This window comes from Sorex fumeus, unplaced genomic scaffold (genome assembly GCF_029834395.1).
Source record: "Sorex fumeus unplaced genomic scaffold, SorFum_2.1 ptg000102l, whole genome shotgun sequence".
NCBI lineage: Eukaryota > Metazoa > Chordata > Mammalia > Eulipotyphla > Soricidae > Sorex > Sorex fumeus.
Genome location: NW_026606159.1, coordinates 649809 through 671705, shown reverse-complemented (window position 1 = coordinate 671705; position 21897 = coordinate 649809).

Here is a 21897-nt window from a genome sequence, read left to right as displayed (position 1 = left end):
GGCTGGGGGTGCAAAGTTGGGGTGAGGACTGGTGGGAGGGAAAGGGGGACATTGGTGGTGGGAAACGGACCTGGCGGAGGGGTGGGCGTTGGAACATTGTAGGACTGAAACCCAGTCAGGAACAACTTTGCAATGATCTGTCTCATGGCCATTCAATTAAGAAAGAATAATAAATGCACCGTATAGTCGAGGTATGCCAGACCAAACAGGGGAAACTAAAAAGCAAGAAAGATAACCCTGAGGGACGAACGAGTTTCCTCATCCTTACGCTCCCTCTTGCCCTCCTCCTCAGCACCAAGGAAGGAAAGAAGTTGGATCGTAGGAGAATGAATGCAACTACTCTGGCTCTGTGACCTTGGGGGGCTTCTAAAGGGGGTTCACCTCCCTGTGTCGGGGCTGGTTGGGAGGACTAGGGGGGTGATTGGGAGCTGGAGGATGCTCCGAGCGGCGCCTGGAGAGCAGAACCCCCTCCTCTGCAGCTCAGCACTCAAGGTCGTTGAGGAAGGGGGTGGCGTGTGCAGCCTTGTACAGCCCAGTCTGAAAACAGCCCCGCTACAGCACTGGACTGTAGTGCAGGGCGTCAGCCCTCGTGGTTGTACCTGTAGCCTGGGCAGGGGTGAGTCAGGGAGAGTCAAAGGCCACAGAGGGTGCCGAGTTTTGGGATAGGCAAAGCCCGAAGCCTTTCTCTCTGCTCCCGCTACCAGTTCCATCCAGTCTGGAGGGCCTCGTGTCTCTCCCACAGGGTGATCCCACAGGTTTCACAGCCACACCAGCATCCAGGGCACCTGCATCGTCACTGGCTCTGTGATGCTCCCAAGGGTGCTGGCTTTCTCTCCCCACCCTCATTCTGTGATCAGTTTTTACTTTCTGTTATATCTTGGACTCATACTTGCTTATTGTCAAATAGAAACTTTTTCGTGTGGCTTTTTGGGTCATACCTGGCGATGTACAGGGGTTCCTCCTGGCTCTACATTCAGGAATTACTCCTGGAGGTGCTCAGGGGACCCTGTGGGATGCCGGGGATTGAACCCAGGCCGGCTGCGTGCAAGGCAAACGCCCTCCCCTCTGTGCTATCGCTCCAGCCCCTGTTCAGGTTTCTTAGCAAGGAAATGCTCGTGATAATGGCACATGTAGCCACGATAACCAGAACTGGTTCTTAATGGGCCTTTTCTAGGCGCCAGGCACTGTTGCAGGCCCTCGGTGAGTGACAAACTGTTTGATTCTTCTGGTGCATGCCGTGATGTCAGTGCTAACACTGTCGCAACGAGCTGGATTGCAGGTGAGGGCAGTGAGACGCGGGGAACTCAAAGTCAAAGCTTTCCAGTGGCATGACATATAGAAAGCCCAGACTGCAATCATCGAGTCTGACCCGCGCAAGGAATCCACTTCATTTTCTTGTCCTTGTAACCAGGACCCACCTCAGGAAATGTTGTGGAATTTCCCAAACTCCTCGACTCATCGATTCTCAGGGCTCTGGGAGCATTCTCAGAGTCTGTGGGTTCAAGTCCCTAATTTTATAACAAGGACACTGAGCCAGAGTCAGGACATGAACAGACTCTTACAGTGATGCAGAGCACAGCCACATCAGAACCTTGGGCGCCTTTGGTTTTTTTGCTCGAGAGGGTGCTCTCCCTTTCTCTCTCTCTCTCTCTCTCTCTCTCTCTCTCGCTCTTTCTCTCTCTCTTTTTCTCTCTCTTTCTCTCTCTCTTTCTCTCACACACAGAAAGTTGGATTTGAGTGATAGTTAAATGGCCATCCACCCACATGCTTAATAATTCATACATGAACATGGTATAGCGCTGTGTTTGTTTGCGTGTTCTTTAATTCCGGCAGTGTTTTGTTAACTTTTCAATTTGAAGGTCTCCTGTGTCTTGTTAAATTCATACTTAACTATTGCATGTTTTTGTTGCTAAGTGGAAATTTTAACTTTGTTTCGCAATTGCTTATTGCTCACATATAAAAATGCAAATGATTTCTGTGATGGTAATTGCCTGTCCTGGGACCTTGCTGAATGCCTTATCATTCTTGGTAGTTGCTTCGTAGAGTATCTGATGTTTTTCTACATAATCAATCTTGTCATCTGCAAATAGAGACGGTTTTGCTTCTTGCCTCCAACACGGTGTCTTTTATTTATCTTCCTTGACTTACAGAAACTGTTGGAATCTCTGGTACAGTATCAAATCATGGAGCGAGAATGGGCATCTTTGCCTTTTTTTGCGTGATCTTTATGGAAATAGCCTTCAGTCATTCGTCATTAAGCATGATTCATCGCAATGCATCTTCCCCTGATGTTCTTATCGACTTGAGAACATTCTCCTCTCTCTGTGGTTTGCTGGGAATTACACTGAGATGGCCATATAGCACATCTCTCCCCCCTCCAAAAAAATTGGTACCGAGTCTGATGCTGCAGGCATTCATTGGTCTGGGTGGTGGGTTCCATAGTCCCATCCGGAAGTAGAGCAGGCATGAGGAGACAAGGGGGTTAGAGGTCACGGGAAGGACGGAGGCTGAGGCAAGTCTCAGCACACACACGTACACACACACACCCCTCCCAGATGCGTTTTTCACTTTGCGTGTTGTCAAGTCCATCCATGCATCTCTCTTCTGTGTGCAGCCGGGCATCTACAACCCCTACACATGGTGAACCTTCTAGAATGCAAAGCTCATGGCAGGCTCCCTTCAATGCAAAAGCACCAAGGAATCCCAGGGCCCTCCGAGCCAGCCTGGGGTACTCCAGGACGTGCAGAGTCTCTGCCCTGGGGCCAGTCTGCCTCTCGCCACAGTCTGCGGTCCCCTCAGCCCCGGCTGTCCGCACACTGGCGACTGCATGCCTTTTCCCTGGACCCTTCTCCCTATCAGAGACTCTCTGTGCGTCTCCTGGACTTTGAGAAACATCCAGAAGAGACGCCTCGGCTCCAGCTTCCAAGACAGAGGTGACGCTGTCTGACCCGCCATGTCTTCTCGGGCTTTGAAAGCTTCTTTCCCCTCTTCCTTGGGTCTGAGCAGGAAGCCGAGGAGAGTGGGGTCTTGAGGGGATGGCAGGGACATGGTTTCCGGGCTGGCACCTGAGGGGGGAACATCCTCAGCGTAGAAAGGGAGGCGAAATATGCCACCCCTGAATTCTGCTTCTTGGACTTATTTCGGATTGGTTGTTACTGTTCTTTTCATTTGGGGATTGAGCCCATGGTAAGCTAGTATCTGGATGATCAGCTACTACTACATTCCTGGGAGAGACCCAGAAAAACTGAAGAAGAGCCTGAAATGGCTTGATATTTCGGTAGAGTAAGAGTAAGGCCCAGTAGGGTCAGCTCAGGGTTCCTCCTGGCTCTGGACTCAGGGTTCACTCCCGACAGTTCTTGAGAACTTTATGTGGTGCTGGGGCTCAAACCAGGGTCAGCAACATGCCAGGCAAGTGCCTTAACCTCTATGCGATTTTTCCAGCCCCTCAGGCTGCTGCTGCTGATGATGACTTTTGCTTTTTGGGTCACACCCAGCAATGCTCAGGGGTTACTCCTGGCTTTGCACTCAGGAATTACTCCTGGCAGTGCTCGGGGGACCATATGGGATACCAGGGATTGAGCCCGGGTTGGCTATGTGCAAGGCAAACACCCTCCCCGCTGTGCTATTGCTCTGGCCCAAGCTGGTTTTTTTTTTTTTAATAAACAGGAGACATAGGAGCAATTCTGAAAGCAGAGAAGAGGGCACCCTTTTCCATTGATTGTTTACATTTACCCAGAGGAATGAGAGAGTAAGGGACTCTCTTACTGTACCAGGAAGAAGAGGAGGAGGAGGAGGAGGAGGAGCAGGTGGAGGAGGAAGAAGAGGAGGAGGAGGAGGAGGAGGAAGAAGAGGAGGATTTCGGTCCATCTCAAGGTCTTCTTCAGTTTTTCCGGGACTCTCCCAGGCATATAATCACTGTCACTGTCATCCCGTTGTTCATCGATTTACTCGGGTGCCAGTAATGTCTCCATTTGTCCCAGCCCTGAGATTTTAGCAGCCTCTCCTTACTTGTCTTTCCCAATGCTGCCCTAATGGAGGCTCTTTCAGGGTCAGGGGAAAGAAACCCGTTTTTGTTACTGTTTTTTGGCATATCAAATATACCACGGGGATCTTGTCACGCTCTGCCGTGCAGGCGGGATACTCTTGGTAGCTTGCCAGGCTCTCTGAGATATATATATATATATATATATATATATATATATATATATATATATATCCCTCTATGATTTGTTGTCTACTATCTGAACCCCATCAAACATGGTGTGGTAATTATGGAAAATGGGTATGGAGTGTCTTATGATATGTCTTTTTGTGGCTACGTGGTCCAGATATATACGTGGTTCACTCATATGTGAGGCTTGGCCCAAGCATGTGGAAAGCGGCCTAGAGTGTGGCAGCGGTTAGCATCTGAATATCCAAAACTTCCATTTGCTTTTCTCTGGCTAATCTCTTTTATTAGTCTCAGCCAAGAACCTAGCAAAAAAAAAAAAAATGCAAAAGGGAGAATCATTTTGTTTTTCTTCGGTCCACATCTCGGATTTTACTTGATCTTGGTGAGGGGAACCCAAAGGAAGCGCTCTCTCTCTCTCTCTCTCGCTCTCTCTCTCTCTCTCTCGCTCTCTCTCTCTCTCTGCCCTTGTGTTCAGAACATTGAGACTGGGGTGTCTCCAGTTCACTTCAACAAGAATTAGCCGAGCGCCCCGGGCCCTGGGAATCACAGCACCAGGTGCCAGAGTGCCAGAGACACGTTTCCTGCCCCACTGGTTTCGTGCCAGGGCTGCATTAGCCCACATCTGGCGCTGACTATGTTCTGCGTCTTATTATTATTATTATTTATTCATTTTCATCGAATCACTGTGAGGTACAGTTATAAAGCTTTCATGTTTGTGTCTCAGTCAGACAGTGATGGAACACCCATCCTTTCGCTCCTGCACGTTCTTCCCGTGTTCTTGGTGGCCGTAACTCCAGCCTTGCCGGGTCACCGTGGCCCGGGTCCCTCTGTGCCTGTGAAAATGTGAGTTGCTTGAAGGTGGGTACCTGATGTCGGGGAGTTTCTCTCCACCGCTGAGGTGCCCGAGATACCGCCAGGGCTGGTCAACATTCAGTGAGTCAATCTCACCCCCTGCTGCTTGTGTGGTGCCCCCCCCCCCCCCAGCCCTGTCGGTAAGCCTAGGGGGGTGCTTTTCCACATCCTATTTGCACACCGTAGCTTTTTGCCTCCTGGTGCACAAGAAATACTCCCTCCACAAGCTGGGCAGAGTCTTCCAATCTGAAGGGACCCTTCTGACCCCCCTCCGCAGCTCCCCTCACCACCATAATGAGAAAATAAAACATTTGCCCATTTTCTCTATTGTCTAGATTTTTTTTTTATCATTTTAGAATTGGGCTGCAGTTTGCAGTGTTTCTCCTACTTGAAAATGATGAATTCCTTTTCAACCAACTCGGTGTTATTTGCAAATGAGCTTAAAGAGGGCCCAAATTGTGCAGGGCCTGAGTGGGCTCCCGCAGCAGCTGGGAAAAACACATTTTTTTTAAAATTCCGAAGTACCAAGCAGTAGGAATTTATCCAATTTAATTTTCAGGTAGGTCTATAAAATTAATAAGTATGCTAACTGGAAAGCGTAATTAAACCAAGGGCAAATATAAATGAGGAAGGGAAGGACCGTGGCATGACTGGGACGTCGTTCTGCAAACCGAATGGCCCAGACCAAGAAAACAAATCATGGACCTCATGAATGCAGGCGTGTTTCTTGAGAACGTTCAGAGAAACAGGAAGGCTCTCGCTGCTCTGCATAATGTCTTGTTGGGAAGGTACGAGCAAAGACAGCTCAGTTGGAACGGGAAGTCGCTTCCACCGCCCTGGAGCCAGTGGGAGCCTGTTTCACACCCAGGAGATCTTAATAAAACGGAAACCCAATGCCCATTTTCTGCTAGATCCCTTCAGGGACTCGAAATCTTGCTCTGGCTGTACAAAATGACTGGGGTGAGCAACAGAGTGTGGGTGCGGGTGTGTGTGTGCGTGTGCGTGTGTGTGTGTGTGTGTGTGTGCGTGCGTGTGTGTGTGTGTGTGTGTGTTGGGATTGAGTAGGGACACTCCAGAGCTGAAATCATGGCCGGTCTGAGTCCTTCTCATCTCCCGTTTTGTCCTCATGCTGGGAACCTGATTTCCAGGAACTCTTGATACAGTGGCCAGATGGCACGGGCCTGGCCGATGAGCCCGGCAGCTGCTAGCAGCCGGGAAATAGTTGAAATGATGTCCTGTGTAGTAAAAGAAGAGACGAAACAACTCTCCCTTTGTCCTCTCCCCGTCCTGTCCGTGAGTGCAGTCGTGATGCTGGTGCCCTGGCAGCGACTTTGTCCCACAAGGCCACAGACATGGACACCTAAAAGCTGCCTGTCATAGTGGACTGGGTCTTTCCTGGTCTCCCCGCCTGGCTGAACCAAACACAGGACGTCAGTCTACGGCCTTCCTGTGAGATAAGAGATGTTTGTGTTGTTCAGACCAGTCTTCCTTCAGTGGGACGATACAGCCACCAGGGGTTCCCTTGGGATATTCCAGATTCTCATAAACCAAAGGCCACAGCACAGAACTGGGGCCAGCCAGTAAGACGGGGATCCCTGGATCCCCAGGAAGGAAGCAGAGTTGGAAGAAGCTCCAGCCAGGGTCGGACTGAGGGACACTGGCGTAGCCTGCACTTGACTAGAATCCTGTTACTTCGAGTCCAGCAGAACCTCAGCGAAGAGCCTCTCCAAATTCGTTCCGTCTGGAGTGTGCCTGGAAGCCATTTTCTGCTCCCCCGCCAGCCTCTCTGCCTCCCGCTTCCTGCTGCACGTCTGTCGCCCGAACTTTTGCCTTTTCAAGTCATCCTCCCTGCCTCAACTCTCACCCAGAGGACTCTGGGTGATGACGTGTTTGTTCTTCCCCAATTTGGGCCACTGACAAGTGGCCGTTTATCCTTGAGGAACCTCTGATAGAGACCCACCCAGGCTCAGAATTCATCACCACCTCTTTGAGCATCTGTCTAGTTCTCCCAGGTAAAATTCACATTGGCTGCTTCTTCCCAACGGACCACAATGTCCTTTTCCCACATGTGCTTTTTTTTTTCTTTTTGGGTCACACCTGGTGATGCTCAGGGGTTCCTCCTGGCTCTGCACTCGGGAATTGCTCCTGGCGGTGCTCTGGGGTCATATGGGATGCTGGGAATCGAACCCGGGTCGGCCACGTGCAAGGCAAATGCCCTACCCATCGTACTGTCGCTCTAGCCCCCCATATGTGCTTTAGAGCTTGGTCCTTCCTTCCCTCCTTCTTTCCTTCTCCCCTCTGCTCTTCCTTCTCTCTTTCCCTTCCTTCTCTCTTACCTCATTTCATCCCAACTTTCCTCTGACTTTCTACCCTGACTCCCTCCTTTCCTCCCCACCTTTACTTCCCCCGGCATGGTTCTGTGCCAGGAATCGGAGCAGCTCTTCCCCCCTCCGGTTCGGATGACCCGGATTCCAATCAAGAGCCATTTGTCTGCCTGTTGTGGAGTCAGTCACTGTGTCTCGTCGCTTCTGCCTCCACCGCGCCTGGCACGGGGTCTGGCAGCTCGTAAGAACCCCACGCTCACAGGAGAAATCTGACCTCCTTAGCAGAGGCAATAATGGGGAAAACAAGAACAAACTATTGCCAGGTTCATGGCCTACAGACTCCAGCTGGAGACTCTCAGTAAACACGTAACTGCAGACACACAAGCTTGGAATGCATGGGAACAGCTGCGGAGGACAACTAAAAGTTGCAGGGAGGAGTGGAGCAAGGGGGTCTCACTGAAAGTTGAGCCTGGGGCTCTTGGAGAAAATCACTTCATGTACTTCCGAGGTCTGTCAAAACCTTTAAGGCCAGACCGTGGAAGTAACTGAAACCTTCCCAAAGAACTGCAAACTGTCCTTATTATCATTCCCCACTAAGAAAGGAGCAGATAGATGGGGAGTCTGACTCCGAGGACAATCACACGTTCATTCTTAGTATACAACGTTAATTTTTATGTTAAAATTATCCATGGTTGGGACCAGCGCAATAGCACAGCAGGGAGGGCGTTTGCCTTGCACTCAGATGACCTGGGTTCGATTCCCAGTATCCCACATGGTCCCCCGAGCACTGCCTGGATAATTCCTGAGTGCAGAGCCAGGAGGAACACCTGTGCATCGCTGGGTGTGACCCAAAAAGAAAAAAAAATAAGTATGATTGCTATATCCTTTTTGTATTTTTAAGTGAATTAGGATTAAAAAAAAAACTCAACCTTCAGAAAACACTATCGTTTTCCTCAAGTCATCCCTGTCTTAGTGACACTTGTTAGAAAGGTACACGCAGCTTGTCTTGAATAAATTATTCAAATGTCTGCTGCTCACATGCCGTGGGCACTCACAATGTTAGTTATTCCTTTAATTTTAATTTTTGCAGTAGCAGTGATGGGTAAGCTTCAGCTCTACGTACCTTGCGTTCAGGGGCTGACACCGGGCCCACCCTCTGTGCCCGTGGACCGCTTCCTGTCACTGGGTGGACAATCTGGAGCTTCAGCCGTTGTCCAAGACAGCGCTCTCGAGTGTGTTCATTGAGCAGAACTGAAACTTGGTGTCTCGCTAAGAGTAACAACCCACTTCTCTGTCCCCCCGTCCCAGTCCCTGGAAACTGCAATTCGATTCTTCTTTGTTCTCTGGACTTGCCTGTGTGCAGACTCATGATTAGGATAGTAGTGGACAGACAGTCCTTGTCCTTTGCGACCTGCTTCTTCTGCTCAGCCATACCTCAGACCCTCAGCTGCACCCACCTGGCAGCACGTGATTCCTCCTTTTGGAGGCCGAATGGTATTTGACGGGGTGGGCACCACCTTCTCTATCCTTTTGGTGTATGATGGACACTGGATGCAGAGAGAATTTTTAAGACTGATCCTGAGTGCCATGGGAAGCGACAGAAGAATTTGTGAAAGAAGAGATGACAAGGGTTTAATTCGCATTTGAAAATGGCCACTTGGGGCTAGAGTGATAGCACCGCGGGGAGGGCATTTGCCTGGCACGCAGCCAACCCGGGTTCGACCCTGGCATCCCATAGGGTCTTCCAAGCACCGCCAGGAGTAATTCCTGAGTGCAGAGTCAGGAGTAAACCCTGAGCATCACTGGGTGTGGTCTCAAAGGCAAAAATAAATAATTTTAAAATAGAGAATAGGAATGGACACTGCTGGCTCAGCTGGGAGGTGAGGGGTGAATTTGGAGGCTGTCAGGAAAGAGGGCAACTGGACATTGCCGAAGAGCAGGCAATGTGGAGGGCGGTGTCAGAGTTAGGCGGCCAGACTTGGTGACAGTCAGGGGCCCCCGGGGTCACAGCAGGCCTGACTTTGGGCTCTCATCTCCCCTTGTAGCCCTGTGAATGGAACCATCCTCTGCTTGTCTTCTTCCTCGACTTAGCTCTCTTCTGTTCCCTGGAGCTCATTCCAGGGTGTTGCCAATGGGAGAGTCGCATTTTTTAAGACTTTTGTTTTTATTGACTCACTGTCAGATAGTGAAACCGTCTGATCTCTGAGAACAGTCGCATTTGGAGGTCCTGGGGCCTTACAAAGCTGTTTTAGATTGGATTTCAGTCCTATGGTGTCCCTATGCCCATCCCTCCACCAGGACACACTTCCTAGCACCAGTGTCTCCAGGGTCCCTCCCCATACCCCACCCAATAGTAATTCTTCTTCTTCTTCTTCTTCTTCTTCTTCTTCTTCTTCTTCTTCTTCTTCTTCTTCTTCTTCTTCTTCTTCTTCTTCTTCTTCTTCTTCTTCTTCTCCTCCTCCTCCTCCTCCTCCTCCTCCTCCTCCTCCTCCTCGTCTTCCTCCTTCACCTCTTCATCTTCCTCCTTCTCCTCCTCCTCTCCTCCTCCCCCTCTTCCTCCTCTTAAATACAGATACTGAAAGGTTATCAGGCATATCCCTTTACCCGCTTTCCACACTCACTTCCTGTCCACAGTGATCATTCGGTGATCATAGGAGTATTTAAAGATGAAAATCAGCGTGTGGGGTAAGGAAGAGAGCAGCTTCATGATTCCATGGAGGGTGGACGCGAATAGAAATCAGAGACCGCTTGTCTGAAACAGGAATGTGTTTGCCCACCGCCTGGTGGCTGCATGCCCACTGTCAGATCTGGTCGGGCCAGGCTCTCACTCTTGAGTTTCATCAGTCACGGTCATCCCTCTGGGAAGCTTTTCCCGCCCCTCCCCAGGCGGCCTTGCCTGATAGGAGAACCCACTCGACTGGACTAGCACTCACCTTCAGTCAACATGATTGTCTCTTTTTCTCTCTCTCCTTTTCTTTTTCTTTCTCTTGGGGGATCCCACCTGGCGGTGCTCGGGGCTCATTCCTGGTGGTGCTCGGGGAATTGTGATAGTGCTAGGACTCAAACTGGGCTGACCCCGTGCATCCAGGTCCCTAAATCGCCACCCCATTTCTCCAGCTCCTCCACATAATCACCCCTTAAACTGTCTGATCTCTGAGACAGTCGCATTTGGAGGTCCTGGGGCCTAAGAATTGAATAGTGTTTTGGGGAAGCCCAATTCATTCTGTCATCCGTGTTTAGGGCACGTCCCCCATAGGGGTCTATTTGACAAAGACTAGACGGAAGTGAGGGGTCCCATTTGGAAGAACCCACCCGCCGAATCAAGGCAAGTGCAAAGGCCTGGGGGGTAAACGTTGACTTGGTGAATCTCAGGGACAGCAGGAATAAAGTGGAGCCGACCAGCTCTGTCAGGGCAGATGGGATGTGGACCCGACGCGGAATGGAACGGCCTCTGGTGCGTTCTGAACAGAGGGGAGTGATCCAGATGGCCTGGCTCTTGTGTGCAGAAGCTGACTGCCAAGCAGAGCCGACGTGGGAAGGCAAAGGAAAAGGGGAGGATGACCGGGAAATGGTCGCCGCGATCCGGGCCAGGCAGGAGGGTGGCCTGGGCCAGCTGCAGCCAAGCGATGGCCCACCGCACGTGGGCGCATCTGGTTCCACAGCTCACTGGAGCTGCGGGCTGACTGGCTGCGGGGGAGAGCGACAGGGAGCAGAACTGGAGAGACTGCAGCTCCGAGGCCCGGGTGCCTTGAAGAGGGAGCCCCACTAGCCAGACGGGGGAGGGAGGCGCTGGGACCCCGCGGGATGTGGCCGTGCAAGGCGCTGTTCCTGAGACAAACACTGGAGAGGCATTGCTGGGAGAGATCTTGGTCCAGAGGAAGAAGGGTGGGTACCGGGTACCGCCGGCATCTAAACAAATGCAGATCCACCTCTGGGAGCAGAGGGTCTGCTGGACAGCAGGGAAATGAGTGAAGCCAGGCAGTTTCCTCCCTCTGTGGCTCCAGAACGGGCTGAAGAACTCCAGAACACCCAGAACTCAGAGCAGGGGAAAGCCCCTCTTCACCTCCCTGAGATCGGTTTGTTTGTTTGTTTGTTGAGGGCCACATCTGGCGATGCTCAGGGCTTACTCCTGGCTCTGCACTCAGGAATCATGCCTGGCTTAGCTCGGGGACCTGACTGGGTGCAGGGGATCGAATTCAGGTCGGCCAGGTGCAGGGCCAGCACCCTCCCGGCCGTGCTATGGCTCCGGGCCCTTCCCTTGATCTGGCTCAGGCGTTGGTCCCTCTGACTCAGACAGCAGGAAGCCGCAGCTCTGTCTGGGTGTAGCCATGGCCAGGCGGCCATAGAAATCCCGGGTAATTATCTTGTTACAGGCCCTGCAGCTCTTTCAAAATATCATTTATGCTTATCACTATTTCCAAATGAAGTCTTTAAACCTGCCACTAGATCTTTTCTCCAAGGTGTTAATAAAGAAACCCCTATATTACCATTTCCCACATTCATTTTTATTAAATATTTTGATAACTGTTGTTCAGTGCAATTCAGTATTTTTTTTTTGTGAAAGCCATAGACTTTATGGATTTTGGTAAAAAGTCAGTGTTCTGAGGAAGTGCTTAGAAGTTGCAAAGCTTCATTGGCCCACCCAAAGGAGTCCAGACCCCCCCACACACACACAAGTGAGTATACACACACACACACACAAGCATGTGTACGCGTGCGCACACACACACACACACACACACACAGGCTTAAAGATTCAAGGGCAGTCAGGGTGTTGGGGTAGAGCCAGCCTCCAGCGGAGCCCATGAAGCTGGGCCCTCCCCCTGCCTCCCCCCCTGCTGTGTCTGACCACCACGTGCTGTTTGCCTGGCCCTGGGCCCCTGTGCCACTTGCTTACCCAAAGGAACCAGCGGGCCAAGGCTGCGACAATCTCATCCCCATCAGTGTCCCCTGCAGCCCACCGAGGACTCCTGCCTCCCCGTGCAAGGCCCCAGAAGTGCCTCGGAGAGCGCTCGAGGGCAGACGGCGGTCCAGAGCCCCAGGGAACACACAGTGTGACTGCCTCGGGGCTTCTTCTCTCCAACTCCCGTGCGCAGTGGGACGCGTTGTTCACGTGTCATCCCAGGGCAACTCTGTCCCACCCGCTGACTGGTGACAAACCCCTGTCCTCCAGGGACCTTGCCATCCTGGCTAACTCAGTCCTTCCCCGGTACAGTCTGGAGTCTCCCAGTGAGAGCGACCATGAGTGCCCTCCCGTGGCCCACAGCATCTCCAAAGACAGAAGCTGCCAGAACGCACAGCCTGCACCGGAGACACCCTGACTTGAGGCCATTTCTCAGCAGTACTGTGTTTGGGAGGCCACATGTGGCCGGAGCCCTACACATACACACACATGCATACACATAGACACACACACATGTGCACGCATGCACCACACGTGGCTGAAGCCCTACACACACACACACGCGCGCGCGCGCACACACACTCACACACACATATCCCACACATTACTGGATCCCTACACACACACTGTACGTGGCTGGAGCCCTGCACACACACACACACACACACACACACACACACACGACCATCTGTGGAGAACAGCACCCATCCCAGGGGAGAGCAGAGCAGAGAGCATCTTCTCACCTGCCTGGCTGGAGAAGCTTCACAGGAATCTGGCAAGGGAAGGGCAGAGAAGAGCTGACTGCAACACATGGCTCTCCCCAACCCGCCCCCGTCCCAGCAGAGGAGGGCAAAGACCTACACAGATGATTCCCTCTGGGCCCAGGTCGTCCTGACTGTGGCGGGTACAAGGTGCCATGAGGCGGGGGTTCCTCAGAGCAGGAAGGACCTGGCAGAGGGCACGCAGGATCTTGGCCTTTCCCATCGCAGAGTGTGGTTCCTGCTTGGTGTTCTCCATCTTCAACTAGGTCCAGCCGGCCTGGGAGTTGCTGTAAAATCAGAGCCAGGGTGTGGCTGGGTGGCAGGGTACCCACCTTGTGGGCACGAGTTCTGGGTTCAATCCCCAACACCACTCAGGGGAGGAGAGGGGAGGGGAGGGGAGGGGAGGGGAGGGGAATGGTGGGGGGGAGGGATGGGAGAGGGGAGGGGAGGGGAGGAGTTCCAAGAGGATCGGCCTGGAGATTAAGGACATGGATTTCACAGCCTAATCCCCTAGTGTCCAAATCTGCCTCGGTTTCCCCCATCTGACCCCGGGAAATGAAAACCACCTGCCTCCGTGATCCATGGCAAAGAGAAAATGAAATCAAGAGCGTAATTCAGTCACATAACACACGTGTTAGACAGGAACCGAGCCTGGCAGTCACTCGAGCTGATGCTGCCCTTGGGCACGAAGGAGAAGGGCTCTTCTCAGCTGGCATCTGGGCCACCTCCTGCCCCGGGTTTAGAAAGTGGCGAGAAAACCCAGCCAAGCGCCTTCCCGGTGCTTCTCATCTCAAAATTCTCTAGGCAGCCCCTCTACCAGGAAGCAGACTCTCTCTCTCTCTCTCTCTCTCTCTCTCTCTCTCTCTCTCTCTCTCTCTTCCTCTCTCCTCTCCTCCCTCTTTCTCTCCTTCCCTCCCTCTCTCCATCATTCTCTACCTCTGTCTCTGTCTTTGTTTGTGTGTGTGTCTTTATGTGTTGCCTTTCAGTTTCTCTACATGCATGTATTCTCTCTCTCTCTCTCTCTCTCTCTCTCTCTCTCTCTCTCTCTCTCTCTCTCCTCTCTCCTCTCTCCTCTCTCCTGCTCTCCACTTCTGCCCAGGGGCTGTGCTGCCTGAGACGCACCATTGTTCTCTGGGTTCCTATTTCCGGACTCACCTTCGAGCCGCACTTCTTGAGATGCGGTGACAGGCGATGCCCCTTCTCAGGAGCTCCTGCTCTGAGCAACGGGAGCCGAGTGTTATTTTTATAGCTGGCATGGAAGTCCTCTTGAGGAGATGTTTTTCTTTCTTTTTTTCCCTGAAAAACATCTTGACTACAACCAGTAAGTGTGCAAGGACAGTAAGCAGAGCTGTAAGATGGCTCATACCCCTCAGAAATGGAGGGTTAGGGGTGAGTAAGGAAAAAAAAGCACGAGACGAACAAGGGAAATATTACTGAAGAACGTGCCACGAAAGAGCCAGAAAGGGTCATTATTCTGAGAAAAGGAAAATCAGAAATAGAAATTTCTCTCGGATCCCAGGGGCCTAGAAGCCCATTTTCAGAGCATCTGGCGGGTAGAAGCATCCCTCAGCCCGGCCTTGCCTGTCGGAGGACCTGCCCCCAGGTCAATGTCTCCCGTGAATTTGGGGCTCAGAAAATTGAGGCAAGTCTCTGTCTCCCTCTCCTCCATCTGCATCGGCGTCCCCCACTGGTGCAACTGGGGGTCTGCCCAGGAAGTCAGGAGGAAAACTGGCACTCTAGAGCAACCCTGGAACACAGATCCCAGCTCCCAGCTGAGTTGGGAGGGGCCGTGGGTTCACTGTTAGGAGGAAGGGGGCAGGCAGGGGTGCGGGAATGCGGGGCAGAGGTCTCTGCCCGCTTTGAGTGATGTGATCAACTCTGGAAGGTCTTGCTCCGTCAGGACGTCTGTCCAGCACCCTCTGACCCAACTCCTGCCTCCCAGAGAGGGGGTGCAGGGGCCTTTCTGGGGACTGCTGGGGTGGGGGTTGGGCAGGTCAGATGAAAAAGACAGACAGTGAGAAAAGTCATTCCAGATCCTGAAGACAAAGGCATCAAACCAGAGCCTGCAAAACTGCCTGAGAGCTGAACCAACCACCTCTGTTCTCTTCTGAAGGATTCCAAGAGAATAATCGCTAGAAGCTTCCTTTGATATCCTGTACTGGTGCCTGTCGACCTTTTGAAATCCAATCACCTAATAATCCCTCTTATTCCCTTCATAATAAACAATGTGCGTGCACGCCTTACTCTCCCACAGTAAACTTCCTCCCACCCCACCGCACCTCCCTGAGTGGAATCTACCTCGACTCCTAAGTCTAATAACATTGGGCCAGAGAGATGGAACAGTGGGGAGGGTGTTTGCCTTGCACGCAGCCAACCTGGGCTCAATCCTCAGTATCCCACATGAATCCCTGAGCACCACCAGGAATAATTCCCTAGTGCAGAGCTGGGAGCAAACCCTGAGCACCAACGGGGGTGACCCCAAAATAAACCAACCTACACCAACTGAACCCACCACCGAATTTAACTCCACCTCCAACCCAATGTCGCTGTTTCCTCCAAAGAGGCATTGATTGAACTGGGTGTCCCCACAGCACAGCAGAAGGAGTGGGCCCGGGGGTCTGGCTGTTCTGATGAGATTCCTCAGCTGGTTTGTGTTTGCTACTGCTTCACTGTGGTTGTTTAGATACGCGCTGTTGCTATGCGTCTACCAGCATCGGCCCGAAAGAGAGCATCACACGTTTCCTTTCCGGCAAGGCTGGTGTTTCTATAACCTTTAGCCCATGGAGGATCTGTGGGGAGGGGGTGGCAGGAAGTGTGGGGTGCACTTGCTGAGGAGCGGGAGACGGTCCCACCACGGTCACGGTGCGCGAGACTTGCGGTCCTGCGTCTGGCTCTCTCGGAGAGGCTCTGCGCAGTTCTGTCTGAGTGTGCTCACGCTGATGGTGATGATCCCCGCGGGGATTTGTTTGCCTTTTTAGATTTCGTTAAGCGTTCAAAGGCTTTTGTGTCTGATGGAAAGATCGCTGGAGTCCTCGAGAGAAAAAAATGCACCCAGCTGCCAAGAGCAACGGTGCCTTGGGCCGCAGGAGAAGCGGTGCAGGGCCTCTAGCGGGAGATGTGCGCGGGGGCGACACCGGGCCGTGCAGACGGACTGTGTGTCTCAGTGGACCGGGTGTGCTTCCTCTGCCCGCCTTCCATGGAAGCCTCTCAGCGGGCACCAAAGTTGTATCTCTTTTCTGGACCAGGGTATGAGGAACACAGGAAACGTGCTCAAGCTTCCCCTGTCAGGAAGAGACAAAGCTGACGTCTGTTTGTTTTTTCTTGTTGTTGTTGTTGTTGTTTGGTTGTTTTTTTGTTTTGTTTTGTTTTTTGTTTTTGCTTTTTGGGTCATACCCAGTGATTTTCAGGGGTTCCTCCTGGCTCTGCACTCAGGAATTACTCCTGGAGGTGCTCAGGGGACCCTATGGGATGCTGGGGATCGAACCCGGGTCGACCACGTGCAAGGCAAACCCTCCCCGCTGTGCTATCGCTCCAGCCCCAAAGCCGAGGTCTGGAGGGGCTCACCCAGCCCCAGGATCAGGCCTGCCCGGGCAGCCCCCGGCCCTTTCTTGCAGTGATCGCAGCCCGTGCCTAAGACAAGGCAGTGCGTCCAGGTGGGAGTGGGGGTGCTGTTAAGTGTCCCCACTTCCCAATTCCCCCGGGCACCCTGCTTGCCGAGGTGGAATCACCTTCAATGTCCCCAGATATCACCAGGACCCACCAGACTTCAAATATTCAGGACTTCTTTTATTTTTCTCTTATTTCCTTCCTTCCTTCCTTCCTTCCTTCCTTTCTTCCTTCCTTCCTTCCTTCCTTCCTTTCTAAATTTCTAAATTTCTGTCTCTCTGTCCTTCCCCTTCTTTATTTCTTTTGTTTTTCTTTTTTTTTCCTTTCTTTTCTTTCACTTCTCATTAGGTGATTTGCTTTCCTTTTTGTTTTTATTTTTTCACTCCTTTATTCTTGACTGGGCTGGAACCATAGCACAGCAGGTAAGGCCTTACATGTGACCGACCCGGGTTCGATTCGTCCACCCCTCGTGGAGAGTCCAGCAAGCTACCGAGAGTATTACGGCAAAGCCTGGCAAGCTCCCCATGAGGTATTCGATATGCCAAAAACAGTAACAACAAATCTCACAATTGGTTGAGACGTCACTGGTGCCCACTCGAGCAAATCGATGAACAACGGGAGGACAGAGCTACAGTGCTCTTCCGGACTACTCTTGGCTGGGGAATGGAGATTTGCCAGCAGAACCACAATTTGCATATTATGCCTGCAGATTGGGCTCGAGCAATAGCACAGTGGAAGGGCGTTTGCCTTGCACGCAGCCGGCCCAGCAGAGCCGGGTTCGGTTCCTCCGCCCCTCTCGGAGAGCCCGGCAAGCTACCGAGAGTATCTCGCCCGCACGGCAGAGCCTGACAAGCTACCCGTGACGTATTCGATATGCCAAACACAGTGACAACAAGTCTCACGATGGAGATGTTACTGGGCCCGCTCGAGCAAATCAACGAACAACGGGAGGACCCTGCTACCTTGCCTACAGATTAGCAAGTATTATGGTGGCACTTAACACCAGCCCATAGTCAAACAATGGTTCTTGCACTGATTTTCTGGGGAGCTGGAGAGGGGCACAGCTGGGGGTCCCTTCCTGTGCTTGCTGGCCAGTGGGCCTGTCAGTTAGTGCAAGGATCCAGGATGCATATTTGCTTGGGGGGCTGGGGACCACCAGCCTCCTCACCCCAGCGCTACTCACAGGCCTGCAGAACTGTCCCCAGCGATGCTCAGGGGCATGGAGCAGGGCCGGGCATGCATGTTCTCTGCTCTCCCTCTCGAGTTTATCCCCTTCAGCGGGGGGGGGGGGGGGGGGGGGGGAGTAACTTCCCTGCCTTCGCCCACCTTGGCAGGGACTTTATGGGAGAGCCTTCCACACCCATTGGGATTTTTTAAAACACTCTGTTCTGTTTTGTTGCTCTAGGAGTTGCATCGGGTGGGGCAGGAACCGTAGCACAGCGGGGAGGGCGCTCACTTTGCATGCGGCCTACCCGGGGTTCGATCCCCGGCATCCCATAGGGTCCCCTGAGCGCCACCAGGAGTCATTCCTGAGTGAAGAGCCAGGAGTCACCCCTGAGCATCGCCAGATCTGGCCCAAAAAGCAAAAATAAATAAATAAATAGAAGCCCTAGAGTGTGGCCTTGGCCCACAGGGGAACGGCCACTGGCTCTGGCCGTGAGTTTGCCCCCTCGTCTCTCTCTAAGCTGCTCCGTCCCTCATCCTCGTCCTCTGCACCAGAAGTTTCTGGAAGTTTCCTTTCCTTCACCGATTGCTGCGAGGCCAGAGGCTCTCCTGGCAGGCAGGAGTCCAACTGCCCTGTGCGAGAGTACCAGTCTCAGGAGCAGAGGCCGACGTCAGTGGTCGTTCACTAGACACCTCCCTAAGCACCCGGGCCACAGACACAGTTCCCCTGCAGAGGGCACCCCCCATCCCCGCCTGTTTCTCGGAGCACAGAGCATCAGAGTCGACCGCTTGTTCCAGGGCTCAGCAAAAGCTGGTGTTTTTCCCTTTGAAGCAAAGCAGATGCCCCCCTCCCCCGCTCCACAGACACCCAGCCTGCCCCATCTCCGCTCCTACCCCCGGATGCCAGAACTTTCTAAGGAGCCGGTTTCTGTGCAGTGGACAAAGAGCAGTGAGTGCTTCTTCCTGCTCCCCGTGGCCTCGGAGGCCAGAGGCCGGCTTTGGCCACTGCTTTCCCATCCCACGATTGAGTGGGAGTGCTCCCGCACCCTCTTCCCACACGGAGAGCACTTGCTGTTTCCTGATGATGCGACATTCTCTCCCTCTCCCTCCCGCCACTTTTGGGGGTGGGGGTGGGGTCCGAAATGCAATCAGGGAAGCGCCAGCTAATCAAACTCGGTCTTCGGTGTCTGCCCACCAGGGGGCGGTACCCTGAGCAGTGGTGCCAGGTCTGCCTCAGAGCCCTCCTCTGTTAAGTGGGGACCGGAGGGGCCGGAGAGAGGGAACAGCGGGAAGGAACTCGCCTGGCGGCAGGTCTGATCCCCAGCATCACGTAGGACCCCCCAGGTTTTGGCAGGAGTGATCCCTGAGCACAGCAGGGCAGGGCCCCCTCACACCTCGTGAGGGGGGAGCCTCAGGGACCCCCAGTGCACAGCCCCTGGCAGGTGCTTCTCTCTCGTTTCTGGCAGGAGGCAAAGGAAGTGGGCAGGAGTGAGAGAGGAGGCTTGTCCCCCAGACCCCCCATTTCTTCGGAGACAGCAGGAAAGGAGGTGCCAGCAGCCTCCACGCTGGTAAGGGGCATCTGACGGTTGGAAATCCAATCGCTCCCAAGGATCTGCCTCTCTGCTGCGTGTAAGCAAGGGTGTGTGATCTCCACTATGAGCCCAGTCTGGGGACTGTCACCCCGCAGCGTCAGGCTGCGATATCAGCTCCCTGGGGGCATCTCCGAGGGCAGGAACGGCCTCATTCTGGGCGGAGTTTGAAGGGTGTGACGTGAGGACAGTAGACACGAGGGCCAGGAAGATTGCTCCATGGTTGGAAGCCTGTTTCGTGAGCTGGGGGAGAAGGAAGGCAGCTGGGATGGAGAAGGGATCACTAAGTCAGGATGGTTGGAGGGATCGTTTGGAACTGTGTGCTGAGAGTAGATAAAGGACCACAGGTGATAGCCGCTCAGTATCTATATTGCAAACCATAATGCCCCAAAGTCGAGAGTATGGGGGAAATTGTCTGCCAAGGAGGAAGGGGGAGGGGTGGGATGGGGGGGACACTGGGAACATTGGTGGTGGGAATGTGCACTGGTGGAGGGATGGGTGTTGGATCATTGTGCGACTGAAACTCAAACCTGAAGGTTTTGTAGCTGTGTCTCACGTGGTTCATTCACAACAGAAAAGAAAAAAGAAACAATTCTCTGTCCTCCATCACAGTGTTTAACCCTCAGCTCTTTACTTAACGATGCCCCGTGGGTCCGTTAGCTGGACTGTTGTGCTAAATCCAGCATCATTTAGTCCCGTGTAATATGCCCCAAGCCCAGTGGCTTATAGGAACGGAACAACTATTTCTCCACCTCCACGTGCTTCCCGTTCCAAGACCCAGCTGGCTCCCCGGAGAGGCGTGGGAAACGGGCAGAAGAAAGGGAAACAAGGCTGGACACACACTCTAGACTTTCAGCTTGAACAGGGTCTTCGTGAGGTCACGCGTCAGCCACTGGGCAAAATCCGTCTCCTGAATACACTTGCCCTCCAGGGGTCAGAAAAGCGTCAACTGTTTCCAGGAAGGACTGGAGGAAATCTGGGGCCACTTCTCTAGGGCAGGGTGAGTTACACCCTACAGGTTCCCTGACCATCTCTGATGGTCAAACCAACTGTGTTGAAGGCAGTCCACGCAGAGGGCTTCCGTCCATCATGAAGGGACGACTAGAACTCAGAAACTCCTGGGGGTGGTTCCCCGGATCTGTGGACTCTGACTAAATTCAGATTTACAACAGATGTTCACCTGTCCCCGATTCCATTTAGTGAGGACGGGGTTCCGTGGGCAAGAAGAGTTTGCCGTGGTGACACAACTTCAGAGCGTTTCGAGGTTGTCAGTGAAAGGATGCTATACTCCTTTCTTGGCCTTCCAGAGCTGTGATAGCCCCCCACCCCGGCAGCGATGAAAATATAACAGACCTGAAAAGCAGGGGGCTGTGTAAGACCCCCAGAAGGGGTAGGTCCCTCACAAATATAGAAATACTCCATGCGGACACGCAAACGAATCTTGGACCCAAGCAACTTGCTGCCACGATGGCTCTGGGCTTTGCAATAGGCCATTTTCGCTGGGCCACTCCAGTTGGGGGCAGGTGCCGTCCCTCCGCCTGCCCTCTGGGAACTCCGGTGGCCACCATCTTCTAGAATTCATCAAAAAACTCCAAGTACGGGTGGCGGAGGTGGGAAATGCCAGGCCTCACGGAGAGGAGTCGGTCTTCTCCTTCCCCCTCCCAGCCACCCCAGTGAGACTCTGAGAATACGCCCACACACGGCCACCATCTACTTAAGCTCCCACACAGCCATGATCCAAAGACACACACACAAATCCTGGACCCAAGCAACTTGCTGCAGTGATCTCTCCAGACCCTCATTGTTAAAATTTTAAAATTCCTAGAATTCTAAATGGCTGCGTGACATTATATCATATCCACAACAAGCAACACAAAACACGTTGTCTAGCATTGCTTTTTTGGCAGGTATGAGTGGTGGTGGGACTGGGCTCAAATATCGAAGGTAACCAAGGAAGACAAAGAGACTATTGTGCAAATTGTCTGCCACACGGGCAGGGGGAGGTGTGGAATTGGTGGGTGCAGGAATACTGGGGATTTTGGTGGTGGAAAACATGCGGTGGGGAAGGGGTGGGTGTTTGATGACTGTATGACCGAAGCTCAAACATGAAAGCTCTGTTATTGCACCTCACAGTGAGTCAATAAAATGGGATAAAAAATACAAATACACCATGGGGGGGGGGGGACGAGTGGGCACAGTCAAAGTTGCAAGTGTGCAGGGCAGAGTGGTTCTCTCACTGGCTTCCGAAGCATCTGAGACACCACAGATATGGGTGTGGAAACTGTCTTCATCCAGACTTCGGGTACACCCTCTCTTCCTGTCGCTTACTCTCCACTGTCACCATTCACTATTGATTGTCCTTCACTGATGCTTCTAGAACTCTCCAAGTCGACAGCACCCCTTCCAACCCTACCCCCCTCGTCCCAGTCTCTCAACTTCCCGCTTCACACCCAATCACTTGACCTTGGCAAACCACCTCTCCTGGAAGAGCAAAGTAAATGCTCTGGAAGATTCTAACACCAGCCGT